Genomic DNA, 13,548 nt, shown 5'->3' on the forward strand with positions numbered 1-13,548 from the left:
ACAGATACAGACAAGAATTCTTCTGCATTTTGCATTTTGCAAATAGGCCAGCTTTAGGCAGCAATCTACCTCTTTCTGGAATAACGAAGTATCGACTGGTGTAGTGAAAAGTCCAATGCACCAGTACTATGATAACTCTCCAAATATTTTTGGTTGCTAGTCTTAGATTTTCACTCCCAGGCAAAATGTACACACATCATAAATATAACTGCAATGTAATGGCAACACTTGTCTTCTGCCTCCTCGGTACTCAGGAGTCTGAGGCTCAAAATAGCGATGTGCTTGCTGCGAGGATAGTATTAAATAGACAGATGGTACACTGTTCTCACTTGGTAATCATACAACCCATATTTCCATAGACCTACGTAGGCAAACCACAGATCACCTACTGCCTGGTAGTCAGCATTTGAATACAAAAGGTTAACTTGTTAGGCGTGCCCTGGTAATTAGGGAATTGTCAAGTGTTTTCTGCACTGCTGAGCACATTGGTGCATGCTGATTATTTTCTAGTGTTTTAAAATATACCTTTCTCTTATGCTTTTAATAACTCTTGCTGGAATGGAGAGATATAACAAACACTGATGTACATTCCCAAGAGACTTTCTTCTCTCTTACTGTTCATATATACGCAACTTGGAAAGTCATGTTCCCCTTATGCGTTGTAGTTGCTGACTTAATTAGTGGCATATCCTACAAATGAGGTCCAGTTTTCAGGGGAATTGCTACATTTCCTTTGAGGCTCATTCTAACACAGAGACTCATGTTTTAAGTGTCCTGGTTCGTTCTTTTTTACTCTTTTTTTTTTTCATTAAAAAATTCTATTCATTTTGTAAGTCATTCTCAATAGTGGCTGCAGTGATATCACTGTTTTGTTTAAGCAGCTTTTTCCATTTAACTTTGCCAGGATTATATGACTTTCTATCCCAAGTTCTGTAGCAGTGGTTTCAGTCCCTTTGTAGCTAAGCTTATCTCAATTTTATTTCCATTTCTCTGTTTCTGAAATATTATCTTCATTAAACTTTTGCTTCCTTAGACAAATATGAAACAAGCATTGCAGAGGTGCATAGGGAAACCCATTCTATAAACAAGTAGTATCTTCTTATGCAGATACAAAAAAACTCTGCCTGGGAATTCCTCAGATATACAAAGAAAACAAAACTGCAGTTTCTCTCCACACACACTATCAGAGACTGAAATAATTAATGATTTATGCACTCCAGGAGTTTGCAGGCTTTGACTTTTTGCCCTAAAAACGCAAGGGGATACCCCAGATGGGCAGTTGAGCCCATCCCCTCAGTGCTAAACCCTAAAAAGGCAAGAAGATGCCTCAGGTGGACTAAGCCCTAAAAAGGCAAGAAGATGCCTCAGGTGGACTAAGCCCTAAAAAGGCAAGAAGTTACCTCAGAGGGGCTAAGCCCTAAAAGGCAAGAAGATACCTCAGGTGGCCAATCGGGCCCATCCCTCCCTCCAGTGCTAAGCCCTAAAAGGTAAACAACTCCTCATCCCAGGGAGGTGCAAAAGCATGCTGAGGGTATATAAACTGACTGGTGAGTTTGAGAATTTGGGAGTTCTTCTTCTCCCCCACTGCCTGTGAATCATGACTGTCGCTCTCAAGCATTGCTGGATCCAGTGGGTGGTGACTATGTCCATTTCTTTTGTACTCTCAGCTTCTCTTTTCCCTTACCCTCATCCTAGTTTTCCTCTCCCCTAAACAGTTTCTCCCCCCCAAAAGTTATCTTTATGTTACATTGTTTTATGACAACACCCAAACTGTTAGCATGCTTGTTGATACAGAATTGTTAAAATAAACCTTGTCAGTACATGTTTTCAAACACCGATTATTCAGTGTTGTTTCACTCTAATCCACCCCAAGGGAATTATTGATAAAAACCTGGGTTACCCCCCCCTCCCTTTTTCTGGGGCGGGTCGTAACACACACTCTATTGGTTTTGCTGGAGTTTCACCAAATAAAAAATCAAATTTTAGTACTGGGTTATTACCCAGAAATATGTTCCCAGGGCTCTAGATAAAGGTTTTCCTTAATTCCCACTTCTGTGAAATGGTCTTTTTATACAGGCTTCAAAAATGCTCAAACAGAGCACTGGGAAGACTTGGTGAGGTGTATTCTCTTTGATTTTTATGTTGCCCTGTGTACAAGTTTATCTAATCAGATAGATTAGATAAATTTCAGAAGCCTGGATCCATCACAGTTGTTAAGATCAACTGAGGTTTGCAAAGTCTTTCCTTTCATCTCTCAGCTTGTCCTGAGACAGCAGTTTCCAAATTGATCCAAAGCAGCTATTCCTGGAATGACTATAAGGAATAGTTGAATAAGGATGACTGGGCAGAACTAATTTATTATTCTCATTGTTTTCTGCATGGTCATCTCTTTTCTATGGCTCTCTATGGTGTAAGGAAAAGATCTGATTCTTATTAAAAAAGAAAAAAAATCACACTGATTTCTCTAGGTTCTGATTCAAGTTCTGTGCCTCATTTTAGTCATAACCTTGTTAGGGTCCTAATCACAACAATAAGTGCACTGAACAGTAAAAAAATAGGCGGAACGCTGAAAGCTGTAACAGTTGATTAACTCACAAATGAAAACCCAATTTTTATGTTCTTCAAAAATTTTATACTATAGTATTGGGAGACATTCAAAGTTTCAAAGTTTTGCTGGCTAATGAGTGGTTTTTATGGTTATATGGTTGTGCGTATGTGATGGTGTGGACCAAAGAAAATTATCAGCCTTGTTAGTGACTCTGAATCCCATCTGTATTCTGCAGCACACAGCTCTCATTCTCTATTTTTCTTTTCTAGGAAAGTGTTTTAATTCCTACTGGAATTCCTACTGTGAAATCACTTTTGGAGAAGAAGAGAAACTGATACTGATGGAGAGACTAATGCATCTGCCTTAAGGCTATTCTTTGCTTTTCTTTTTCTTTAGCACAGCCAGCCTGGCCCAACAAAAGGAAATAGGATGTTAGAAAAGGTACATGGTTTCTTCATACTGTTGTTTTCATAAACAAACAAAAAAAATACTGAAGGATCAAATTCCTCCAAGTATCAGCATTTAAACTAGTTGCCAGCTATCTGGTACTAAAACTAAGCCTTCTTGTTGAAACTCAATTTCTTCCACCTTTTTTTGCAGTCTCCAGTACTAATTGGTGTCAAGATACATGCTGAACTAACTGGATTTTATATTTGTTTCCACCAGCAAATAATAAATTATTTAGTCTTTTGTATGTATGGATGATCACTAATACTGATTCTTACTAAGTCTCTACATTTACAATGTGCAATTACTTTCATTTTACTTGATGGAGTTATAGAGTGATCTATTGATACATGACATTGTGTGCATGTTGTAAATAATTTGAGTGAAAGAAGGTGCATGAGCCTTCAGAATAAACATTGCATATTACTCCAAATCAGATAGACATTTGATTTACTTCCTTAAAATTCCTCAGGTAGCAAAAGAGATATGATTGAGAAGTTTAAAACTACAGTTTAGCTAGATCTAAAATATTTTCTCTCCCTCCCTCAAAGTCTGATTGTCAGTAAAGTCTTAGTCTTTATTTCCTAAATAACATCAGACTTTTAAAAGTGTGATGATGTACCTTTGAGTTCAACAGAGAAATCATGAGCATTCATAATTACCAGATATTTTGTCAAGGCGAAGAAAAGATTTTCAGTGGTTTGGATTCTGTTGTAATAATTTTCAATTGTATCTTTTTTAACAGCCTAAAAGTAAGAAAAGTAGCAGTTAGGATACTTACATATTGTAAGTTAGCATTTGAAAATCACTGGTGAGCATGCCAATGCTGTGTCTTTTTGTCAGGAGTAACTCAGTGTAATCCCCTCCACAAAGCTCTGAGCCAGGGGCACTGTCTCAGGGACAGCAAATTGCAGTCTGGATTTCATGTAACTCTGCTCACCTTAATTGATTCATCTGCCTGTTCAAATGCGGGAAAAAGTATCAGGCCCTAGATATGATTATTATTTTGTGTGTGACTTTTAAGGTTTTTTTTTTCTGGATGACTCTGACTTGCTCAGAGACTTGATGATGAGCTGAAAGATTTTTCTTTTCTTAGCACTTGATCTAAGGCCCATCAGAGTCAGTGAGCAGCAACTCAAACACTGAGGAAAGCAGAAAGGTAAAGATACTTTTTTAAACAAGACATTAAACAGGTTTTCATTCAGGGAGGGTACTTGATATAAACATTAAGGAAAGAGTAGTGCTTATTAGCTTCCTAATCACCACAAACCCTGCAGCAGTGCAAATCCCAAAGACTGGGGGTTGCTGCATTCCCACCTCAAACAAGTGGCATAACAGGATGTCTGCCATGGCAGTTCACACAGCCAGGGCACATGGCGCAGTAGGCTGTGCCAGGCACAGAGCAAAAGGAAGGCAGGAGGCAGCCTTGCTCTGGAAGTTTCTGATCTGTTCTGAGGAGACAAAACCAACTAAAACAAAGCTGTGCCCTTTCACTCGGTTTTCTTGGCAAAGTCAGAGCTAAGCCTCAGGAGATTTTGTGGGTTTGCTTTGCATATAATAAAAAATTAATTAATTAGAGTTAATTTAAAAACTGAAAACAAATTTTAAGGCTAGTTAAATCTTCTAGAATTATTGCCTTTTTTTTTTTCCCAATTAATTTGTTAGAGTCTGGAAGGCTAAAATAGAAAATACAGTTCAATTACGCAATAGCTTGCTATGAAACATTCACCTCAATGATCTGATTTATTTCCAGCCTATCAACCATCTTGATAGTTTGTGCAGGAAAATTACGATAGATTTCCAACAGGGAGAAAAGCAAATTGCATAAAACACAGCCCAACTCTCTTCATTTGCACAGTCAATGCCAACAGCACAAACAATTCTGTGAGGCTCTATCAGTCACAATTTTTGTAAATGATTGTGAAATGGACAACAGATCAGTTTTCTCCAGATAAACATTTATTTAGCCATACTGTTATGCTATTATTTTGTGTGCACGTGTGCATAGAAAGAATTGCATAAATTATCTTTCCTCAAAAGCTGCAGAGTGAATATATTTTATGATGACCATTACAGTCTGTCTGATGCCCTGATGCTCTGCTATCTAGTTGTGAATTGGCCTGGCTGTTTGCTCCCAAGCTAGCTGGGTATGGGTAGGATCTGCTACTCAGGATGTACTGGTAGCAAGGTCTTGCCTGTGTTCCAAGCCTCAGTAGACCACTCCCCTCATGCTGCCCTTATGGTTTACTTAGGCTGTGGGCTATGTGGATATCTCACCATCTGACCCTCTATGTAATCCTCCAGGAGGAAGGCACTCTCAACAGTGCCTGGTTAAACCAGTGTTTCAGGCTGATAGGATCTGGCCTGCCCTCCTTCACCTTCAGGTGTTCCTAATGTGCAGTGGCAGCTGTTTACCTGCACAGAATAGAACGCCAAGTCTGAGCAAGAAGCTCCATCAGTAATGCTTCCATTTCCTTGTGGATCCCTGTGAAGAAGAAAATCATTGTTTCAAAGAGAAAGGCTTTGGAGGAACTGACAGTCAGTAAAAGCTCAGTTGGTCCTAAGGGCAACCTTTCAAGCAGGTTCTGGGCACCCTTCCAGGGAGGGCAGCTGTGGTATGGATGCTGTAGGATGCCCTGGGCACCAGTGGACAAGTGTTCAGTGTGCAAGTCAAACAGAGCTGTTGATTTGCTAGAGGTGTATTCCACTCTGCAGTCTACAACTATAATTTTTTCTAGTGGCCACTGATAGTAGGAATTACTCTTCTTTTAATAATCAAGATAATTTTCAATGCTAAGGAGATGTTTTAGACATCTCCCAGGACATTTCCTTTGCCCACAAGTGAAATTACGATGGTTTTAAACATGATCTAAAGGGTTATGAAGAGCAAATAAAGCCCAAATCTCTAATGCTCTGTTTCTGAATCTGTTCCGAACAAAACATTTTCTGTGGCATATTTAAACATTTTAAGTGTTTCTGTGGTCAATTTGCTGATGCTTGAAGCGAATATGATATTCATTACAGAGGTTTATTTGAGCTTTTCTTGCCCAGAACATAGCTGAAACACTGGATTTTCCTCTGTTACCTTCATACAGATAACGCATAGTTCAGTAAAGCTGAGGCTTAGTAAAGTTGCAGGAAAATGTTTTATGATGTGAACATAGGCAAAAGCCATGAGTTATTCCTTCCCATGCTTGAGAGAGGTAATTATGGTATTGCAGGATATATAGTGACAGATAGACAAAGATACGTTTTTATATTTATCCACAAGTATAATTAATACCCACTTCTGAGCAGAATGCTGTGTGTATTCATTTGCATAATTGGAAGGGGCTTGCCATATCTAGCTGCATTTTTACCTCCAGTAATGCTAATCTTCTTTTTCCCACAGTCTGATTAAACTTTGCAAGTATCTTGAATTACAACCCTCCAACTTCACAGCTCACTGCTATCAGTAGGGATTGATTTGTTTGAGGAAGCTGGTGCTGCTGACCCTCAACAATACCATTTCAGTTGCCTGACCTTGCTGACAAGTAACTCCTGTGGTCATCTCCAAAGACTGGTGTTATCTCCTGTGTCAGAAAGGACTTTAGCTACTGAGAAGTTTGCACAGGGATGTTTTATTTTCTTGTCCCAGGGAAAAAGGTGGCCTCTTGTCACTTATAAGCAATAAGTACAAACAGATGCTCAAACCCAGCCCAATTAATTATCCATTTTTAAATTTCAAGTTACCCCAACGCATGTCTCTGGATTTACTGATAGATGACTTACTTTTATGTTTAGCTGCCTCCTCACTCCATTGTTTCCATGGTAACGCCTCTGAAACATTGCTTCTTTCTGAGGAGATGAAATTTAAAGTGGCTGAAATATTTGAGTGTTTAAATATTTAAATGAAAACAACAGAAAAATGGTGGAGTGAGTCAGACATGACAGGTAGGTGACACCCTCAATAGCTGCTATTAAATTGGACTATGGGTAGCACTACCTTTGCTGTTCTCCTACTACAGGCTGAGCGGACCTGTGCTGAACCCAGGCTGTTCTGATGGTAAGAGGCAGCTGAGCACACATATGACCAAAGCTAGCTGAAAGAACCTGCTGCTACCCCTGCAAGGAGTTAGGTATAGCATAGAAGTTAATTTGCAGGAGTGCTGTATGTATTATTTGCCACTGATAAATATTTCTTGTTAAAATTGGCAATAACTACAAATTTTATTGGTATTTTACTGTGAAGTCTGTCAAGAAATTAACATGGAAATACTGCAAAAAGCAATACTGCCAGTGCTTGAAAACACACCAGTATTTGATTTGTCTGTGTCTTTTCATTAATGGTAATGAGCAGGAGTTATCTGGGTTTGGAGGAGGCTGTGCTGCAGGTGTGGACATTTTTGTAGACATAAAGGGAGCTTTTATGGAGGATAATCTTCTTAAAGTACTGCAGCTGCAGCAATGTCTCCCTCCTGCTACACCAACTCCTTTCAAAGTCACAGTACAAGGCTTGATCTTCCAAGTGGATGGATGTAGTGGTGCTCGTTTCCCCAGTCTAGGTTGTTTCACTCACCCTCCTGAACCACTTTGATTAAGGTTCCCTTTGTCTGCTCCCACAGATGACTGTGCCTAGCCTCCTTGTTTAGAACCATCTTCTCTTCTTGTGTACCAACCAAAGCTCTTTCTTCCTTCCCTTAAATGCCTCCTTACACAAATACCTTTCCCCTCACTGTTCTGGACTCTGAACCAGCCTTCTCTGTTCTCCCTTCTCTTGTCTAAACATAATTAATGAGCAAATTAACCCTTCTTTCATATCTTTTCCACACGAGACAACGCGAAACAGTAATGAAATAAATGCCACAAACTCCTCATACAAAACACTCCATTGAGCACTGTTCCCACTCACTTGATTTCTCTGATTGCCATTCCTTCTAGACTATCATTTTACATTATTTTATACACTGAATTTATCTTCCCAGAGCAAGGTTGTTTTGTTCCTATGGTCTATAAAAGAACCTGATTTCTACTAACTTTACAGAAGTAAATGGTAAGAATATTATTTCCCTTCTCTAATTGACAGTTATGACAGTTCCTCTTAGCTTTAACATTATAGATTTTTAATAGAACAAACTTTTGTTTTTGAAAGTCTGTGGTCAGATGAGAGGAAAAATCCACAGATCTCCCCAAGTTATGCTCACTAACTGTTAAAAAAAGATGCCAGTCAAAGTAGGAGGTGTAAATTTTCTTAACGTTATTCTCCATAATTTTATTTTAAAAGCTTTGATAGGCAGTCAAACAGCAATTTCAGTATAAAAATGCATATTAAGTTTCAGAGCAAGCCCACTCAAGATTAGGGAGAGCTGATGTTGCCTTAGGAAAAAGGAACGAACAGGATGACCTTTCCAGGTTCCTTCAAGCATATGTTCTACAAGTCTCTGAATAAAGACAGCTCTCACCTTTTCAATATTGTTGTTTCAAGGACATCAGTTACCAGAACATACATTCCTTCACTTACTTATATACCATTTGGAGTCTGCAGTTGTTTTTTTCCACAGTCACTAAGGATGAATACTCACTCCTCTTCCTAATCTAATGAGGAAAAGGAGCTACCCTGTTGAATCTCTCCCAGCTACCCCAGCAGGGCTTTCACTGAACCTCTTCAGCCTTCATGCTTTCAAGCACTGACATCATCTGAGGCTTTTTTTGTGTGAGAATTCTCCACAGCTTCCTCCTGTGTATTCATAAGATCACAGCAGCCTGTGGTTTGGGCTAACAACACATAGCTGTTGAAATTTTTTCTCACTGTAATAAATCAATTTTTGCTTAGTTAATGATCCTTCTTATTCTGAGGGACTAGCAAAGGCTTTTGGAAACAGATCCCAGTAGGTATGAAAGCTGAACAAAAGTGTGGTTGATTGAGGTGTGTGAAGATGTCTCCTCAACAGCTGTTTTGAATTTCACTTATTTCACAGACATACAAGAACTTTTTAAAAGAAAACAAATGGAGAGCATTTTATGGAACTGAATTTAGTTTCTTTATCTGGCAGAGGAATGAAATTATGGAGAGCAAACAAATGTGTTGTATAGTGATGGAAAAATGCTGCGATTAGCCTGCAGAGCTTTGACCTGCCCCAATCCATTGTGTTTAGCATGATGGCAGCTAACCTCATTCTGCACAGTTATGGGTAAGCACAGTCAAATTTCCCAAATCCTCTGGGAATAGGGTTGAGAATCAATAGTAAGCTCAAACCCACATGTAGATCTGAAGAGGAGGAAGGAATTCTGCTTACAGAGAGAGGAACAAATGAGAAATTTGCACTGGGCCTAGAAGATCAAGAGGTGAGGAACAAAGTCATACGTAGCAAAGAGAGGGAAGGCATAGGGGAAGCAGAGAAGTAGGCAAAAGAGAAAGTGACTGTGAGAGCAGAGAGTAATAGAAGATCACTGGCAAAATGAAAACACAGTAAAATCAATGACACTGGGATTCAGTGGAGACAGTAAACTTGAGAAACTGAGAAAGAAAGAATGGTATGTGTGTAGGGGAGGATATGCTGTGTAACAGTCCTGGCAAGTTAACTCCCATTTCGGTAGGGTTTTATGCATGTGCATGAGTTCTTAAAATCTGGCAAGCATTTAATCAGATGCCTATATCCCTGAAAAACCTAGAGGGTGTTAAACATAGATGCTGTGATGAATTTGGAGGGCTTAGACAATACTGATTTAAGGGGGCAAATATTGAGGTTCTTCTAACAAACTCCCTTTTTTAGGTAGATGTTGACTGAAACCTTATGGGCAGAAGAACATATTGAATACTGCTGATATGCATAATGTCTCATTCTGTACTGCAAAAAGACATTTTGGCAGACTCAGAAAAATAAATAGAGCCAATGTACCTAAACTAAAATGTGTTAACAGCACATGTGGGACATCAGGAGTCAAGTGATCTTATTTTCTTGTAGCTTAAAGGAGATCAGATCAAGTGTCTACATCTGGTTGGTACCTTTTATTCTTACTGTATGGCAGGAAGATTATATGCATTAGCTTGACCTCCTTCCTGGGCTTATGTGATGTTGTTTATGGCATGTAGGATATGAGGAATTCTTGCTTGTAGCATCTCTACATACTGTGGGAGAATCCCATTATTTTTGGTTGACTACTGTTGAACTCCTAGGTAGGGTCTTGGTGAGTGCATGGCTCCTAGCCAAGCATCGAATGTAGGGTGTAATCACAGATGCTCATCAGAAATACAAAGTAGCATTACCCAAGGTTATTAAAGAGAAATCAGCAGCAGGAAGAATGCAAGATATAAAATACAAGGGAGAAGTTGGGTAAGATAAAGAAAAATGTGGTTTCATATTACAATGTGAGACTGCCTTCTTCATTGCATTTTAATTTTGGTTCACAGTTGAACTAGTTGCAGCCTTGGAAGCAAAAACAGGGTCTGAGTTAAATTACAGAAACAACTCTGTATTAAGGCAAAGTTTTGCCTTTGAAGCATGCAAAAGTGTAATATGATAATACAACTGACTACTGTCCACTAGAACTGGAAAATGAATGGGAGATAAAAATCTGACAATTCATGGAAAGACATTGAGGATCTTGACACAAGGATGAGTCCTAGGTACTACAGTTGGAGCTTCTCTGTAAATACAGTGGTCCTGGTTCAGGGTTTACACATCACAGAGACTCTGGTCAAACCCTCAGTGCTGATGACAACACTGGATCTGCTTTCTAAGTTTCCAGTATGGTTCAGCAAAGCACTTTTCACCAGTTCCTGAAGAGCCATGTGTATATATATACACATCTAAGGAGATATGGTGACCTGAATTACTGTTCAACATTTAAATATTGACATGCTAATATTTGCTTTCTCCAAGCTTATATTGTCAAGTCATATTCATGTGTCCCCCTTACCCAGGGACCGGGTCCTAAATAAGCACAGGATTGCTTCCTCCTTGACAGTCAGGTGATTACGGACAGCACTGAGCTAAGGTTCTCTCCATGACTGCCTCATACGAACTACCTGGACCAAATAGCAAAGGTGGGATCCCAGTCTCTTCTCTCACCAATGCCTTTCCTCTCAGTTGAATTTTTACGGCTTATGGAAGATTTTCTGATCTTTTTTAAGGGAACATTGTTGGCTTTCCTTTGATATTACCTTCTGACCGTGCAGACAGAACAGGGGAATTGATATATGGATGCTGTTTATATCAGTTGGGAGCAGACAGCACTATGGCTCTGTAAACACTGATCTTGGTACTTTTCTTCAAGTGTTTATTATGCCATACTCTTTTATGGAGTTTTCCGAAAGCACTATATGCCTTTGCTAACCTGTTGTCTATCTCCCCGTCAATCTTACCATCGGAGGAGATGAGGCTACCTAGGTAATTAAACTGCTGGACCGATTTGAGCTATGATTGGCCAGTGGTGATGTGGGGATGATGGGGGACTTCCTGAGGTGCAGGTTGATGGAGAACTTCTGTCTTCTTTAAACTGACTTTCAGCCCAAAGAGCTCAGCAGCATCTGCAAAGCAGGATGTTAAACGCTGCAGAGCTGTTTCTGTGTGGCTGACAAGGGCGGCGTCATCAGCATAAAGAAGCTCCTGGACAAGATGGTTTAAGGTCTTGGTGTGGGCCTTCAGTCGCTTGAGGTTGAAAAGGCTTCCATCAGTATGGTATTGAATGTAGATACCGTCCTGATCATCGAGGTCTGCCGTGGCCCTTTGGAGCATCATGCTGAAAAAGACTGTGAATAGGGTAGGAGTGAGAACACAGCCTTGTTTCACGCCATTCTTTATTAGAAAGGGCTCAGAAAGTGTCATCTACCGCCACCACCTGCGTCTCCTAGAACGCTTCCATCAACGCTGCCTCCATTCAATCCTAAACATCCACTGGTCAGATTATGTGACCAATACATCTGTTCTTGAACAAGCAGCAGTCACAAGTATTGAGGCCATGTTACTGAGAACACAGCTGTGCTGGGTAGGGCACGTCTCCAGGATGAAGGACCACCGCCTCCCTAAGATCCTGCTTTATGGTGAACTTGCCACCGGCTGCCGCAAGAGAGGAGCCCCGAAGAAAAGATACAAGGACTCCCTGAAACAACATCTCAGCCTTGGCCATATTGATCAACGTAACTGGTCTACTCTGACCTCCAATCGGGAGGTCTGGAGACACACCATCTATAACGCTGCTGATGCTTTTGAGAAAGCACGCAGGATCACTCTTGAGGAGAAAAGACAACGCAGAAAGAACCGTGCCTTGCAGAATATACCACCTGAGTCTTTCTGCTGTGCCTTTTGCAATTGGACATGCCTGTCTCGTATTGGCCTTTTTAGCCACCAATGCACTTGCAACAAATGTGGGTAGAGCCCTTCCCAAATCTTTGTTCGTGAAGCCCAGCCATGATGATGATATCAGTTGGAAAGGCTGGACTTAAACAGGCTCCTAGGGCTGGTTGGGTGCCTGTCACAAACAATCATCTCCTAATCAGCCAGGCTGCTCAGCTGATGCACTCTCAGCTCTTCTGTGCTGGAACAGTCTTCATGGACAACCAACAGGGCACCAGTTTCCAGCTGCCTCAATATTTTCTTCTCAGATGATCTGCTTTCATGGATCTCCTGTGAGACACTCCCTAATTCAAAGCCTTTGGCTGTTACTCAGTTCAAGATACTAATTGTGCTTGAGATGAAAAACAAGCAAATTTAGCAGTGCAAGATGAAACTAGCATTAGTATGTGCTTCTAGTGAGACATTTTGGCATAGGACATAGAAAAAAATTAAATGATCACAACGATAAGCACAGTAACAAGAAAGAATTTTTTCTTGCATTTGGCTTAAAGACAAGTGCTGTTTAATATTTTCTTCCTTTACACTTTGTTTTGATATTTCCCAAATACCTTTAATTTTCAAAATGTAATTCTTTCAGAATTCCTAGACCTAATCTGGAAAATATTTTGTTCTTACTATAATGGAAACAGAGAACATCCAGAGTATCACCATACCACTCACTGTGAAGGCACCACTCAGAAAACCATGTGTGTCTCACTCTTTCTTTCTTTTTTTTTCTTGAGACTATTAATGGAAGACTGCATTGAATTTATATACAGATGTTCTGGTTGCAGTAAGAGATAGCAATAATTTAAGATTTAAAAAATGAATGTAAAATTTGTAATGCCACCTTAGGCAGAAAGCATTTGCCTCTTTTTTGCCCCCAACACCATATCACTATACCCTCATAAACAGCATGGATGTCTTAAATCCATGATGAAAATGTTGGGACGTGATTGCAGTAACAACCTCTACATGAATGGCTTGAATGCACTCAAACAGACCCCTGAGGTGCAGGTCCTGACTACTATTGGGGAGAGGTGACTGGAGCTGAGTTCTGCAGCATACCACTTCCATTTGAGACATTCTAGACAAAGAGGGACCTGACACATTTCACAAAAACAACCCACCAAACCCCCACCAAAATAAAAGTGATTTGGAATTCTGTTCTGAAGGTTCAGTATTCAAGAACAATTTTGAGGCTGCCCTGTGATCACCAGACTGATTAAAAATGCTAAT

This window comes from Chiroxiphia lanceolata, chromosome 6, assembly GCF_009829145.1.
Source record: "Chiroxiphia lanceolata isolate bChiLan1 chromosome 6, bChiLan1.pri, whole genome shotgun sequence".
In the NCBI taxonomy this organism is placed as follows: Eukaryota; Metazoa; Chordata; class Aves; order Passeriformes; family Pipridae; genus Chiroxiphia; species Chiroxiphia lanceolata.